This window comes from Phocoena phocoena, chromosome 9 (assembly GCF_963924675.1).
Source record: "Phocoena phocoena chromosome 9, mPhoPho1.1, whole genome shotgun sequence".
In the NCBI taxonomy this organism is placed as follows: domain Eukaryota; kingdom Metazoa; phylum Chordata; class Mammalia; order Artiodactyla; family Phocoenidae; genus Phocoena; species Phocoena phocoena.
In genome coordinates, this window is record NC_089227.1 from 38,975,219 (window position 1) to 38,987,320 (window position 12,102).

The window sequence follows — 12,102 nt, forward strand, 5'->3', positions numbered from 1 at the left end:
GTATGTGTGTGATGCTAATTCTACAAGAGGAAGCTGTATAGACTACAGACATATAACATAAAAAATAAAATAAGAATGAAGAAGCCCATTTTCTAATTTAGGATTCCATTACAACATTAAATTATTTGTGTGTATGATAGTATATCCCCTCTAATACTTGATAGATTTTTCAGTCCTCAGGTGATAAATAGCTGGGATAAATAAATATCTTTTTTGCCTTGCAGTATATCTATGATAACCAAATTATATAATGAGATGTTAGGCTTCTCGTAACTTCCATCGTCTAGTAGACTAATCTCAAGAATCTTTTTTTTTTTTAAGATTTATTTATTTAGGCTGCACCGAGTCTTAACTGTGACATGTGGGATCTTCATTGTGGCATGTTCAGTTGCAGCATGCAGGATCTTTAGTTGCAGCTTGTGGGACTCCTAGTCGCAGCATGCATGCAGTATCTAGTTCCCTGACCAGGGAAGGAACCCAGGCCCCCTGCATTGGGAGTGTGGAGTCTTACCCACTGGACCACCAGGGAAGTCCCTAATCTCAAGAATCTTAAAGATATTTTTTCTTGGCCGAAGATTCATTCGTGTTGAGAATAAAGACCAAAAGAATACCTGCCATCATAGATCTTAAATTATAGCAAAGATTTTACAGTAAGTAAAAGATAAAAAATATATGCAAAAACTTCTAAATTCAGCTTCATCATATGGAGCTTTCTAATATGAGGGAAATAAACAAGGTGATATAGAGTAATTGGTGGATGGCTTTGCATTTAGAATGAGTGGTCAAGGAATGCATCTCTAAGAAAGCTGCAATTAATTTTAAGCTGAAAAACGAGGAAACGGTTATGTGACAAGCCAACAAAAGTGTCTTGCTGGAAGAGAAGGAAGTTCAAGTGCAGAGACCGATGTGGGTAAAATTTTTTTGTCTCTTTGAGCAGGAGCAAGGAGCTCTGTTTGCCTAGAGTGGAATGAGCAGGGGGAAAGCAGGCTATTTTCAGATGAGAGTAGGAGACAGACAATGGCAGGTTATTGGAAGGTTTCCAGTAGGGAACAACATGATCTAATAAACACTTTAATAGTCTTGGGATAAAATATAGCACTCATGTATGTACACAAGTGTCAACAAAAAATACACTTCAGTGATTTGTCACAGAGTGATCACCTGTGTAAACATCACCAAAAAACAGATCAGCAGCATCCCAGAAAATTCCCTTATGTCCTCTCTTCAGTTGCAAGCCACTGCTCACCGCATTAGAGACCATTATCCTGACTCTGATTATAAATGCTTTCTTGATTTTCCATGTAATTTTAACACCTAACAAGGCATCCCTAAACATTATAGTTTAATTTGCATGTTGAAATAAATTCAGTCATTCAGTATTTATTCTTCTATATCTACATTTATTTATTTGATATTTTTGTGAAATTTGCTTGTTTTGTTGTCTTTGGCTTTAGTTTGTTCATATTTGTTGCTATAAAGTATTACAGAGACTGAGAGAATCACAACAGAATTGGAGTCCCTGGGAGAGTCTGCCTAATTCCAATTGGCTCTTATTGCTGAGTACTGCCATTTGGGGTCCCAAATGAAGAAAAAGAGTGTTTCCCAAGCCACCTACTTTCCTGGCCTGGAACTCAGTCCCATGAGTGTGACAGAAACACTCTTTACTCTATCAGCCACCCCTCCTGGAATGAATGAAAGCCCACAGGGCAAAAGTCGTCCACCCGCCCTGGGGATCTCCATCCATAGTCAGATGGTGGCCCAGTTTCTTTACTCTCTTATTAGCTTTCTGAGCCTTCAAGTAGATGGATGTATACATATAAACACACATGTACACACATACACATAAATCTGTTCGTGTATATGTACATGAATATGTTTATGTATATGCATGCATATGTATATAACAGTACTAGTTGTTCTCTTTGTAGGATTGACCCAAATTACCTAGTTCTTATTACAATAAGTAAAGTCTCCCTAATTTGTATTTAAAAAAAATACTGACTGCCTTAAGGAGAATGGATTTATTTAAGTGGTAAAAGTTGAAGACAGGATATAAACTGGACCAGTAATGCTGTTGTTTGCGCAACAGATGAAGATGTCTTTGGCTAGATATGATAGCTGTAGAGAGAGATTTTTTTTCTTTAGGTAGAAATCTCAGGACTTGCCAATTGTTAGGATACGTATGATATGGGAAATAGAGGTTTTAAAGAGGTTGACTTCCGAGGGAAAATTGCTTCTAGGATCAACTATTCCTATTCCACTGCAACTAGGTATCTTAGTCAAATGAGATTATCTTCTTTGGTGTTATTCTTTAACATTGTATTTTTAAAATATATTCTCAGATTTTAGGTTTTGGAAATATATTTATAAGATGATACATGTGTTAAAACAAATAAAATTTCAAATACCACAAACAGATAAACTAAAGGAAGAATAGTACAGTCTTTTATTTTTAAAACCTTGGCTATTAAAATCATGTCAAGTATATACGAATATATTGCAGGCTGCATGTGTTATATGAAACTCTGATGCCTGATAGTGTAGGAAAGCTAAAATCCAATCAAATCTGCATCCAGTTAAAGGATTTCCTTAAGAAAACCCACCTGGTTCAAAACAAATGTAGTCTTTGATAAACTATTGTCTAATGAGTTTCTCTGCTGAGTGAGTCATTGAATTCAACAGCCATTTGCTTTAGTTGAAATGAGGTACCTGAAAGTTCATTGTTGAGACTAGAAATAAAACTATTCAAAACCAGGAAATTAAGAAAGAGTAGCGCCATAGAGGAGACATTTCTATGAATGATATATTTGTTAAAACTGGATTCTGGATGTCTAAGAAAGTCAGGATTAAAGGCAAGAAGGACAAGTATTAAAGAACAAAAGAAATGTCTAATATAGGAATGAAATATAAAGTCAAGAGAAAATTTTAAATTTGACTGAAAGTATTGAGAGATATATAGAAGAGTTAACTTTATCGGGTAAGTTTATAATTACTAATTACTAATAAAATAAATGATCATTTTCACAAAGGGCTTTTAAATGTGGAGTAAGTGGTACACTGGGTAACTGTAACAGTATCACTGTACGCATCAATCTGTGAATCATATCATTGACCATTTAAGAAATATCATAATAATGATTAGAGGAGAAAGAAGTGAAACAGGACAAATAAGGTGTACTTTGCTATCATACTTAAAACAATGGTGACATCTAAAATAGAAACAAACATTCCTTGAGTTAATTTTATTAGGAAATATTTACATCACATAAGATTGGAAAATATTGGTGGACTTCAGAAATTACAGTAGAGATTTTTATAATTCTTGGTAGATTTCTTTTGGCAATCATAAAAGGGCAATTATATTCTTCTCTGTGAGTTTGGAAGTAGTTCGTATACGATTATCATGACCTTATGGTCCTGTATTATAGGGGATCATGCCATTTTAAAATACTTTCTTCCTATGGTTGTAAATGCAGGGATTTGGGGGGATGTTTTGTTTCTGTTTTGGCTCAGTAATACTAATAATTATAATACAAATTATTAACAATAGCTCTATAGACAATACTTCTCAGGAGTGAAGAGTGGAGGGTATGCCCCATGGAGACCTGTAGTAACACAATATAAGAGAGGTAGCAAGTGTAAAAGTAAACCCCAAGTGAGTTTATAACTGTGGCCCCTTTCTGTCTTTCCCAAAACCCCTCATATACTCTCCTATCCATTTAGTCAAACCATGTGACTCAGTTTTTGATTCATAAAATATTACCACCATGGGTATAACATGGTGTGTGGGTGTGGGTGTGGAGAGAGAGAGAAGGAGGGAGGGAGAGGGAGAGAGAAAGAAAATATGAGAATGAACGATGAGCTGAAATGCGGATAACACTTCGTAGTTGTTGTTGGTCTAAATGAAGCACATTAGTAGTTTTGTTAACCTTATTTAGCTTTCTGTGTTGAAACTAATCTGGCTTTTCCCCCAGAACATTGGTTAATATATTCTGTAATTTATTCATCACCCTTTTAATATTGAGTCCTTAAAATGAATCAAAAACGACTCCAGAAGATTATGATACATTGGTCAAATGACTTGTTATAGAAATGTAATTCTACATTTATTTAGGCTTTTCTACATGGGGCTTTTTTCCTCTACTTTTCTCCCTAGAAACTATACATTGTAGCCATTTTGAACTGTTATAAAATGTACCTTTACTTTTTCTACCTGCTAGTACCTACCTTTCCTCCAATACTCTACTTCCATAGCCAGCACCTCCACTAACTTTGGATAGATATAAATTAAAATTATGAGGATGGGTTAGAAAATAACCAATTATAGAAAAGAACATAAAGCTCATGAAACAAGGTGGAGGGTTGAAGATTCAGATACTTATTTACTGGGAGGCAAGAGTAAGCTCTATGTTTTTGACAGCGTGTACTGAAAATAAACTACTGCAGAAAACCATGTCCAAGAAAAAAAATAAGTGAAGTTGCAGGTCCCATAACCCTGAACTCAGACAGAAAATGAAGATAAGTAAAAATCTAAACCACACAGGCCTTTTAACAGCTTCCTGTTAGCTACATGCAGTTTTGTATAACTCAAACACATTTTTGGTCCCTGAAACACATTTAAGAAATAAAAGGAGAAGGGCCTTCAAGGTGGCAGAGGAGTAAGATGTGGAGATCAACTTCCTCCCCACAAATAGATCAAAGATACATCTATATGTGGAACAATTCCTACAGAACACCTACTGAATGCTGGAAGAAGACCTCAGACTTCCCAAAAGGCAAGAAACTCCCCACGTTCCTGACCGAGTGGCTGACAGGGTCTTGGTGCTCCAACCTAGTGTCAGTCCTGAGCCTCTGAGGTGGGAGAGCCAAGTTCAGGACACTTGACCACCAGAGACCTCCTGGCCCCGCATAATATCAGTCAGCGAGAGCCCTCCCAGAGATCTCCGTCTCAACGCTAAGACCCAGCTCCACTCAATGACCAGCAAGCTCCAGTGCTGGATACCCCATGACAAACAACTAGCAAGACAGGAACACACCTGCAACCATTAGCAGAGAGGCTGCCTAAACTTACAATAAGTTCACAGACACCACCAAAACACACCACTGGACGCAGTCCTGCCCACCAGAAAGACAAGATCCAGCCCCACCAACAAGAATACAGGCACCAGTCCCCTCCACCAGGAAGCCTACACAAACCACTGAACCAACCTTAACCACTGTGGGCAGACACCAAAAACAATGGGAACTATATACCTGCAGCCCCCAAAAGGAGAAAAGGAGACCCCAAACACAGTAAGTAAGACAAAATGAGAAGACAGAGAAATACACAGCAGATGAAGGAGCAAAGTAAAAAGTAAAAACCCACCAGACCAAATAAATGAAGAGGAAATGGGCAATCCACCTGAAGAAGAATTCAGAGTAATAATAGTAAATATGATCCAAAATCTTGGAAATAGGATGGAAAAAATACAAGAAACGTTTAACAAGGACCTAGAAGAACTAAAGAGCAAACAAACAATGATGAACAACACAATAAATGAAATAAAATTTCTCTAGAAGGAATCAATAGCAGAATAACTGAGGCAGAATGGATAACTAACCTAGAACATAAAATAGTGGGAATAACTACCACAGAGCAGAATAAAGAAAAATGAATCAAAAGAATTGAGGATAGTCTCAGAGACCTCTGGGGCAACTTTAAACGCATCAACATTTGAATAATAAGGGTCCCAGAAGAAGAAGAGAAAAAGAAAGGGATTGAGAAGATATTTGAAGAGATTATAGTTGAAAACGTCACTAATATGGGAAAGGAAATAATCAAGTCTGGGAAGTGCAGAGAGTCCCATACAAGATAAATCCAAGGAGAAACACACCAAGACACAAATTAATCAAACTATCAAAAATTAAACACAAAGAAAAAATATTAAAAGCAGTAAGGGAAAAGCAGCAAATTGCATACAAGGGAATCCCCACAAGGTTAACAGCTGATCTTTCAGCAGAAACTCTGCAAACCAGAAGGGAGTGGTGGGACATATTTAGAGTGATGAAAGGGAAAAACCTACAACCAATATTAGTCTACCCAGCAAGGATCTCATTCAGATTTGATGGAGAAATTAAAACCTTTACAGACAAGCAAAAGCTAAGAGAATTCAGCACCACCAAACCAGCTTTACAACAAATGCTAAAGGAACTTCTCTAGGCAGGAAACAGAAGAGAAGTAAAAGACCTGCAAAAACTAACCCAAAACAATTAAGAAAATGGTAATAGGAACACACATACTGATAATTACCTGAAAGGTGAATGGCTGAAACGCTCCATCCAAAAGACATAGACTGGCTGAATGGATAAAAAAACAAGACCCGTATATATTGCGATCTATGAGAGACCCACTTCAGACCTAGGGATACATACAGACTTAAAGAGTGGGGATGGAAAAAGATATTGCATGCAAATGGAAATCAAAAGAAAGCTGGAGGAGCAATTCTCATATCAGACAACATAGACTTTAAAGTAAAGACTATTACAAGAGACAAAATTGGACACTACATAATGATCAAGGGATCAATCCAAGAAGAAAATATAACAATTGTAAATATTTATGCACCCAACATAGGAGCACCTCATTACATAAATCAAATGGTAAGAGCCATAAAGGGGAAATCAACAGTAACACAATCATACTAGGGGGCTTTAACACCCCACTTTCACCAATGAACAGATCATCCAAAATGAAAATAAGGAAACACAAGCTTTAAATGACCCATTAAACAAGATGAACTTAATTGATATTTATAGGATATTCTATCCAAAAACAACAGAATACACTTTTTCTCAAGGGTTCATGGAACATTCTCCAGGATAGATCATATCTTGGGTAACAAATCAAGCCTTGGTAAATTTAAGGAAATTGAAATTGTATCAAGTATGTTTTCCGACCACAATGTTATGAGACTAGGTATCAATTACAGGAAAACTGTAAAAAATACAAACACAGGGATACTAAATTAAATAACCAAGAGATCACTGAAGAAATCAAAGAGGAAATCAGAAAATACCTAGAAACAAATGACAGTGAAAACATGACGACCCAAAACCTATGGGATGCAGCAAAAGCAGTTCGAAGAGAGAAGTTTATAGCTATACAAGCCTACCTCAAGAAACAAGAAACATCTCAAATAAATAACCTAACCTTACACCTAAAGCAACTAGAGAAAGAGGAAAAAAAAACCCAAAGTTAGCAGAAGGAAAGCAGTCATAAAGATCAGATCAGAAATAAATGAAAAAGAAATGAAGGAAACGATAGCAAAGATCAATAAAACTAAAACCTGGTTCTTTGAGAAGATAAAAAAAATTGATAAACCATTACCCAGACTCATCAAGAAAAAAAGGGAGAAGACTCAAGTCAACAGAATTAGAAATGAAAAAGGAGAAGTAACAACTGACACTGCAGAAATACAGAGGATCATGAGAGATTACTACAAGCAACTATATGCCAATAAAATGGACAACCTGGAAGAAATGGACAAATTCTTAGAAAAGTACAACCTTCCGAGACTGAACCGAAAGAAATAGAAAATATAAACAGACCAATCAAAAGCACTGAAATTGAGACTTTGATTAAAAATCTTCCAACAAACAGAAGCCCAGGACCAGATGGCTTCACAGGCGAATTCTATCAAACATTTAGAGAAGAGCTAACACCTATCCTTCTCAAACTCTTCCAAAATATAGCAGAGGGAGGAATACCCCCAAACTCATTCTACAAGGCCAACGTCACCCTGATACCAAAACCAGACAAAGATGTCACAATGAAAGAAAACTACAGGCCAATATCACTGATGAACATAGATGCAAAAATCCTCAACAAAATACTAGCAAGCAGAATTCAGCAGCACATTAAAAGGATCATACACCATGACCAAGTGGGGTTTATCCCAGGAATGCAAGGATTCTTCAGTACATGCAAATCAGTCAATGTGAAACACCATAGTAATAAACTGAAGATAAAAACCATATGATCATCTCAATAGATGCAGAAAAAGCTTTTGACAAATTCAACACCAATTTATGATAAAAGCCCTCCACAAAGTAGGCATAGAGGGAACTTACCTCAACATAAAAAAAGGCCATATATGACAAACCCACAGCCAACATCGTTCTCAATGGTGACAAACTGAAACCATTTCCACTAAGATCAAGAACAAGACAAGGTTGTCCACTGTCACCACTATTATTCAACATAGTTGTGGAAGATTTAGCCACAGCAGTCAGAGAATAAAAGAAATAAAAGGAATCCAAATAAGGAAAGAAGAAGTAAAGCTGTCGCTGTTTGCAGATGACATGGTACTATACATAGAGAATCCTAAAGATGCTACCTGAAAACTGCTAGAGCTAATCAATGAATTTTGTAAAGTAGCAGGATACAAAATTAATGCACAGAAATCTCTTCTATTCCTATACACTGATGATGAAAAATCTGAAAGTGAAATTAAGGAAACATTCCCATTCACCACTGCAACAAAAAGAATAAAATACCTACGAATAAACCTAGCTAAGGAGACAAAAGACCTGCATGCAGAAAACTATAAAACACTGATGTAAGAAATTAAAGATGATACAAACAGATGGAGAGATACACCGTGTTCTTGGATTGGAAGAATCAACATTGTGAAAATGACTATACTACAAAAAGCAGTCTACTGATTCAGTGCAATCCCTATCAAACTATCAATGGCATTTTTCACAGAACTAGAACAAAAAATTTCACAATTTATATGGAAACACAAAAGACCCAGAATAGCCAAAGCAATCTGTAGAAAGCAAAACGGGGCTGGAGGAATCAGACTCCCTGACTTCAGACTATACTACATAGCTACAGTAATCAAGACAGTATGGTACTGGCACAAAAAAACAGAAATATAGATCAATGGAACAGGATAGAAAGCCCAGAGATAAACCCATGCACATATGGTCACCTTATTTTTGATAAAGGAGGCAAGAATATACAGTGGAGAAAAGACAGCCTCTTCTTCAATAAGTGGTGCTGGGAAAACTGGACAGCAACATGTAAAAGAATGAAATTAGAATACTCCCTATCACCATACACACAAAAAAACTCAAAATGGATTAAAGACGTAAATCTAAGGCCAGACACTGTAAAACTCTTAGAGGAAAACATAGGCAGAACACTCTATGACATAAATCACAGGAAGATCCTTTTTAACCCACCTCCTAGAGAAATGGAAATAAAAACAAAATAAACAAATGGGACCTAATGAAACTTAAAAGCTTTTGCACAGCAAAGGAAACCATAAACAAGATGAAAAGACAACCCCCAGAATGGGAGAAAATATTTGCAAATGAAGCAACTGACAAAGGATTAATCTGCAAAATTTGCAAGGCAGCTCATGCAGCTCAGTATCAATAAAACAAACAACCCAATCCAAAAATTTTCAGAAGACCTAAATAGACATTTCTCCAAAGAAGATATACAGATTGCCAAGAAACTCATGAAGGGATGCTCAACATCACTAATCATTAGAGAATTGCTAATCAAAACTACAGTGAGGTCTCACCTCACACTTGTCAGAATGGCCATCATCAAAAACTCTACAAACAATATGGGGCTTCCCTGGTGGTGCAGTGATTGAGAGTCCGCCTGCCGATGCAGGGGACGTGGGTTCATGCCCTGGTCCGGGAAGATCCCACATTCCGCGGAGCGGCTGGGCCCATGAGCCATGGCCGCTGAGCCTGCTCATCCGGAGCCTGTGCTCCACAACGGGAGACGCCACAACAGTGAGAGGCCCGCGTACCACAAAAAAAAAAAGTACTAGAAAGCCAAACCATTTGTTACCATTACCTATTTTGAATGGTTACAGGTCAGGTGATTCATATGTTTTCTTTTTTATTTTTTCTTTCTGTTTTACAAGTTTCTTTATTGAGCATATTTTACATAAGTACTCTTTAAAAAATAGCAATATATGGCATAGGACTTGGAGAATAAATCAGCCACAGGTATGAGATATTAGTTCCTATCCTGTGAAGAGAAAAGATGACATTGGGTAATGCACAGTGGAATGAAATACAGAAACCATGGGAAGATTTCATGGTTTTCCCTCTTTGCCTTCATCTTGGCAGGTACAAATAGAAGTTGGGCACTGAAATATTTTTATCATGCACCTGCAGACTCAGGTAAACTGTTTTTCTTGACATGATTTCTCAGAAGTTTTTATATTTTTATGTGAGCAAATTTATAAAAGAACCTTTATTTCCAGACTATTCAGTGATTTGCTGTTTCTAAGCTTAATGTCTGTACTAAACTAATAATGTGCATTTTCAACAAATAACAATATCTCTACTTTAAATATAAAGAAAATTATTTTTTAAACACATATATTTGAAGGGACATGTCAGTAGGTGTCTACTGAACTTCTTTCTTTTTTTCATTTATCCTCTCATCCAAAGAATTATTTACATGAGGCTTCCCTAGCAGTGCTGTGGTTAAGACTCCGTGCTCCCAATGCAGGGGGCACGGGTTCGATCCCTGGTCGGGGAACTGAGATTCCACTTGGCACACAGCGCTGCCAAAAAGTAAAATCAAAATAAAATTTTTAAAAATTACCGATACATTCTAATTCAAAAAAAAAAAAAAAAACAGAATGATTTACACACAATCATTTGAGCTTTCTCAGTCTTTGATTCGGCCATCCAGAAAGCCCAGAACACTAGTTCACTAATTTTTGATCTGGCGTTTTGCATCATGCAGAGATGGCCCAAAATGAAACCAGTAGTGGCCAAAGCTCTGCATACTTATCTTATATGTTCTTTAATGAAGTAGGAGCCACTGTCAAGACCAGCACCTCTGAGAAACCTGATTTCAAAACCAGAAACCTCTCATCTCATCATCTGAAATCAGATAGAAGGTATGCAGAGGCTCTCTCCAAGTGCAGATAGGTTAAATAGTTTTCTTAGGATGGCAGTACAATTCATCCATAAGTAAGACCACCCAGAATCTGAATTGAATGAGCCATTTAATAAAATGTACTTTCACCTGCTGGTTTAAGTATTGATACTCCCAGAGAAAGAATGGTATAGATCTGTCCAAAAACTGGTTCCCTGATTAGGAGTTCCAAAACACTGCTGAAATATGCCTTTTATTTTGGGGACAATTTATTAAAAAAAAAAAAAAGCACAGGTTTGAATTGTAGTCAATCCAAGATATGAATATGAGCAAATAGAGTTCAGCTGACAGAGAATGGGAATTTTGCTGCGACACTTTTCACAGCTTGAATACACTTAAAATACTGTGAGAAAGACAGGCTTACCCTGTTTTGCATTCTTAGTCAGTGCTGACAGTGTCGTGCCATTTTGCAAGGGAAGATCCAGCAGAAGAAAGAGAAGGCAACATAAGTGAATCATGTCATATCCACTATAGATGAAAATGCAGTGAAAGAGAGAACTTCTCATAGAGAAGGACTTTTGAACTTTAACATTATAATTAATATCTTCCCAAAAGACATTCACAATTACTTTTTAAAACCAAAAATATTAGACCAAAGTGACCTTTCACAAACAGAATGAATAAGTTGTCATAATTTCTACTGTTTCCACTGCATTGATAAACATAACATTCAAACTTCAAAAGTGAGCATTTGTCCCTCAGAGATTGTGCCTCTTTTGTGAAGAAATTGAAAAGAAGGTAAATAGTAGATGTTACTAGCAATTTCCAGAAGGTACTCTATCTGAAACTCCTGAGATTAGCTCTTAGCTCTCTATGCCAATGTTTGCTTTGTTGTCTAAAATGACATTATGGTCTGCTGCTTACAGAAGCAAAACATTTATTGCAACAAGATATTTGTTGCCTACTTATAGGGTTTGTGATTTTTTTACTAGCAATGGCAGAATTTTCTGCTTACATTGAATAATTTACCTGGATGTATTCCTGCCGTTTACTATTTTACTATTTAGAAATCTATAAAAATTTCTGAGAATGAAATTTTAAAATTGGGACTTTTATCTGAGTCACATAAAAGGAATTACACTGAAATTTTTTTTCATCAAAACAAAAATGGTAGGGGCTTCCCTGGTGGTCCGGTGAGTAAG

General features: G+C 36.5%; 1 protein-coding gene across 6 annotated transcripts in view; it reads left to right on the forward strand.

Moving 5' to 3' along the window:
• DGKB (diacylglycerol kinase beta) overlaps window positions 1-12,102 on the forward strand; it is a 645,730-nt gene that overhangs the window by 486,463 nt on the left and 147,165 nt on the right. The window lies entirely within an intron of this gene.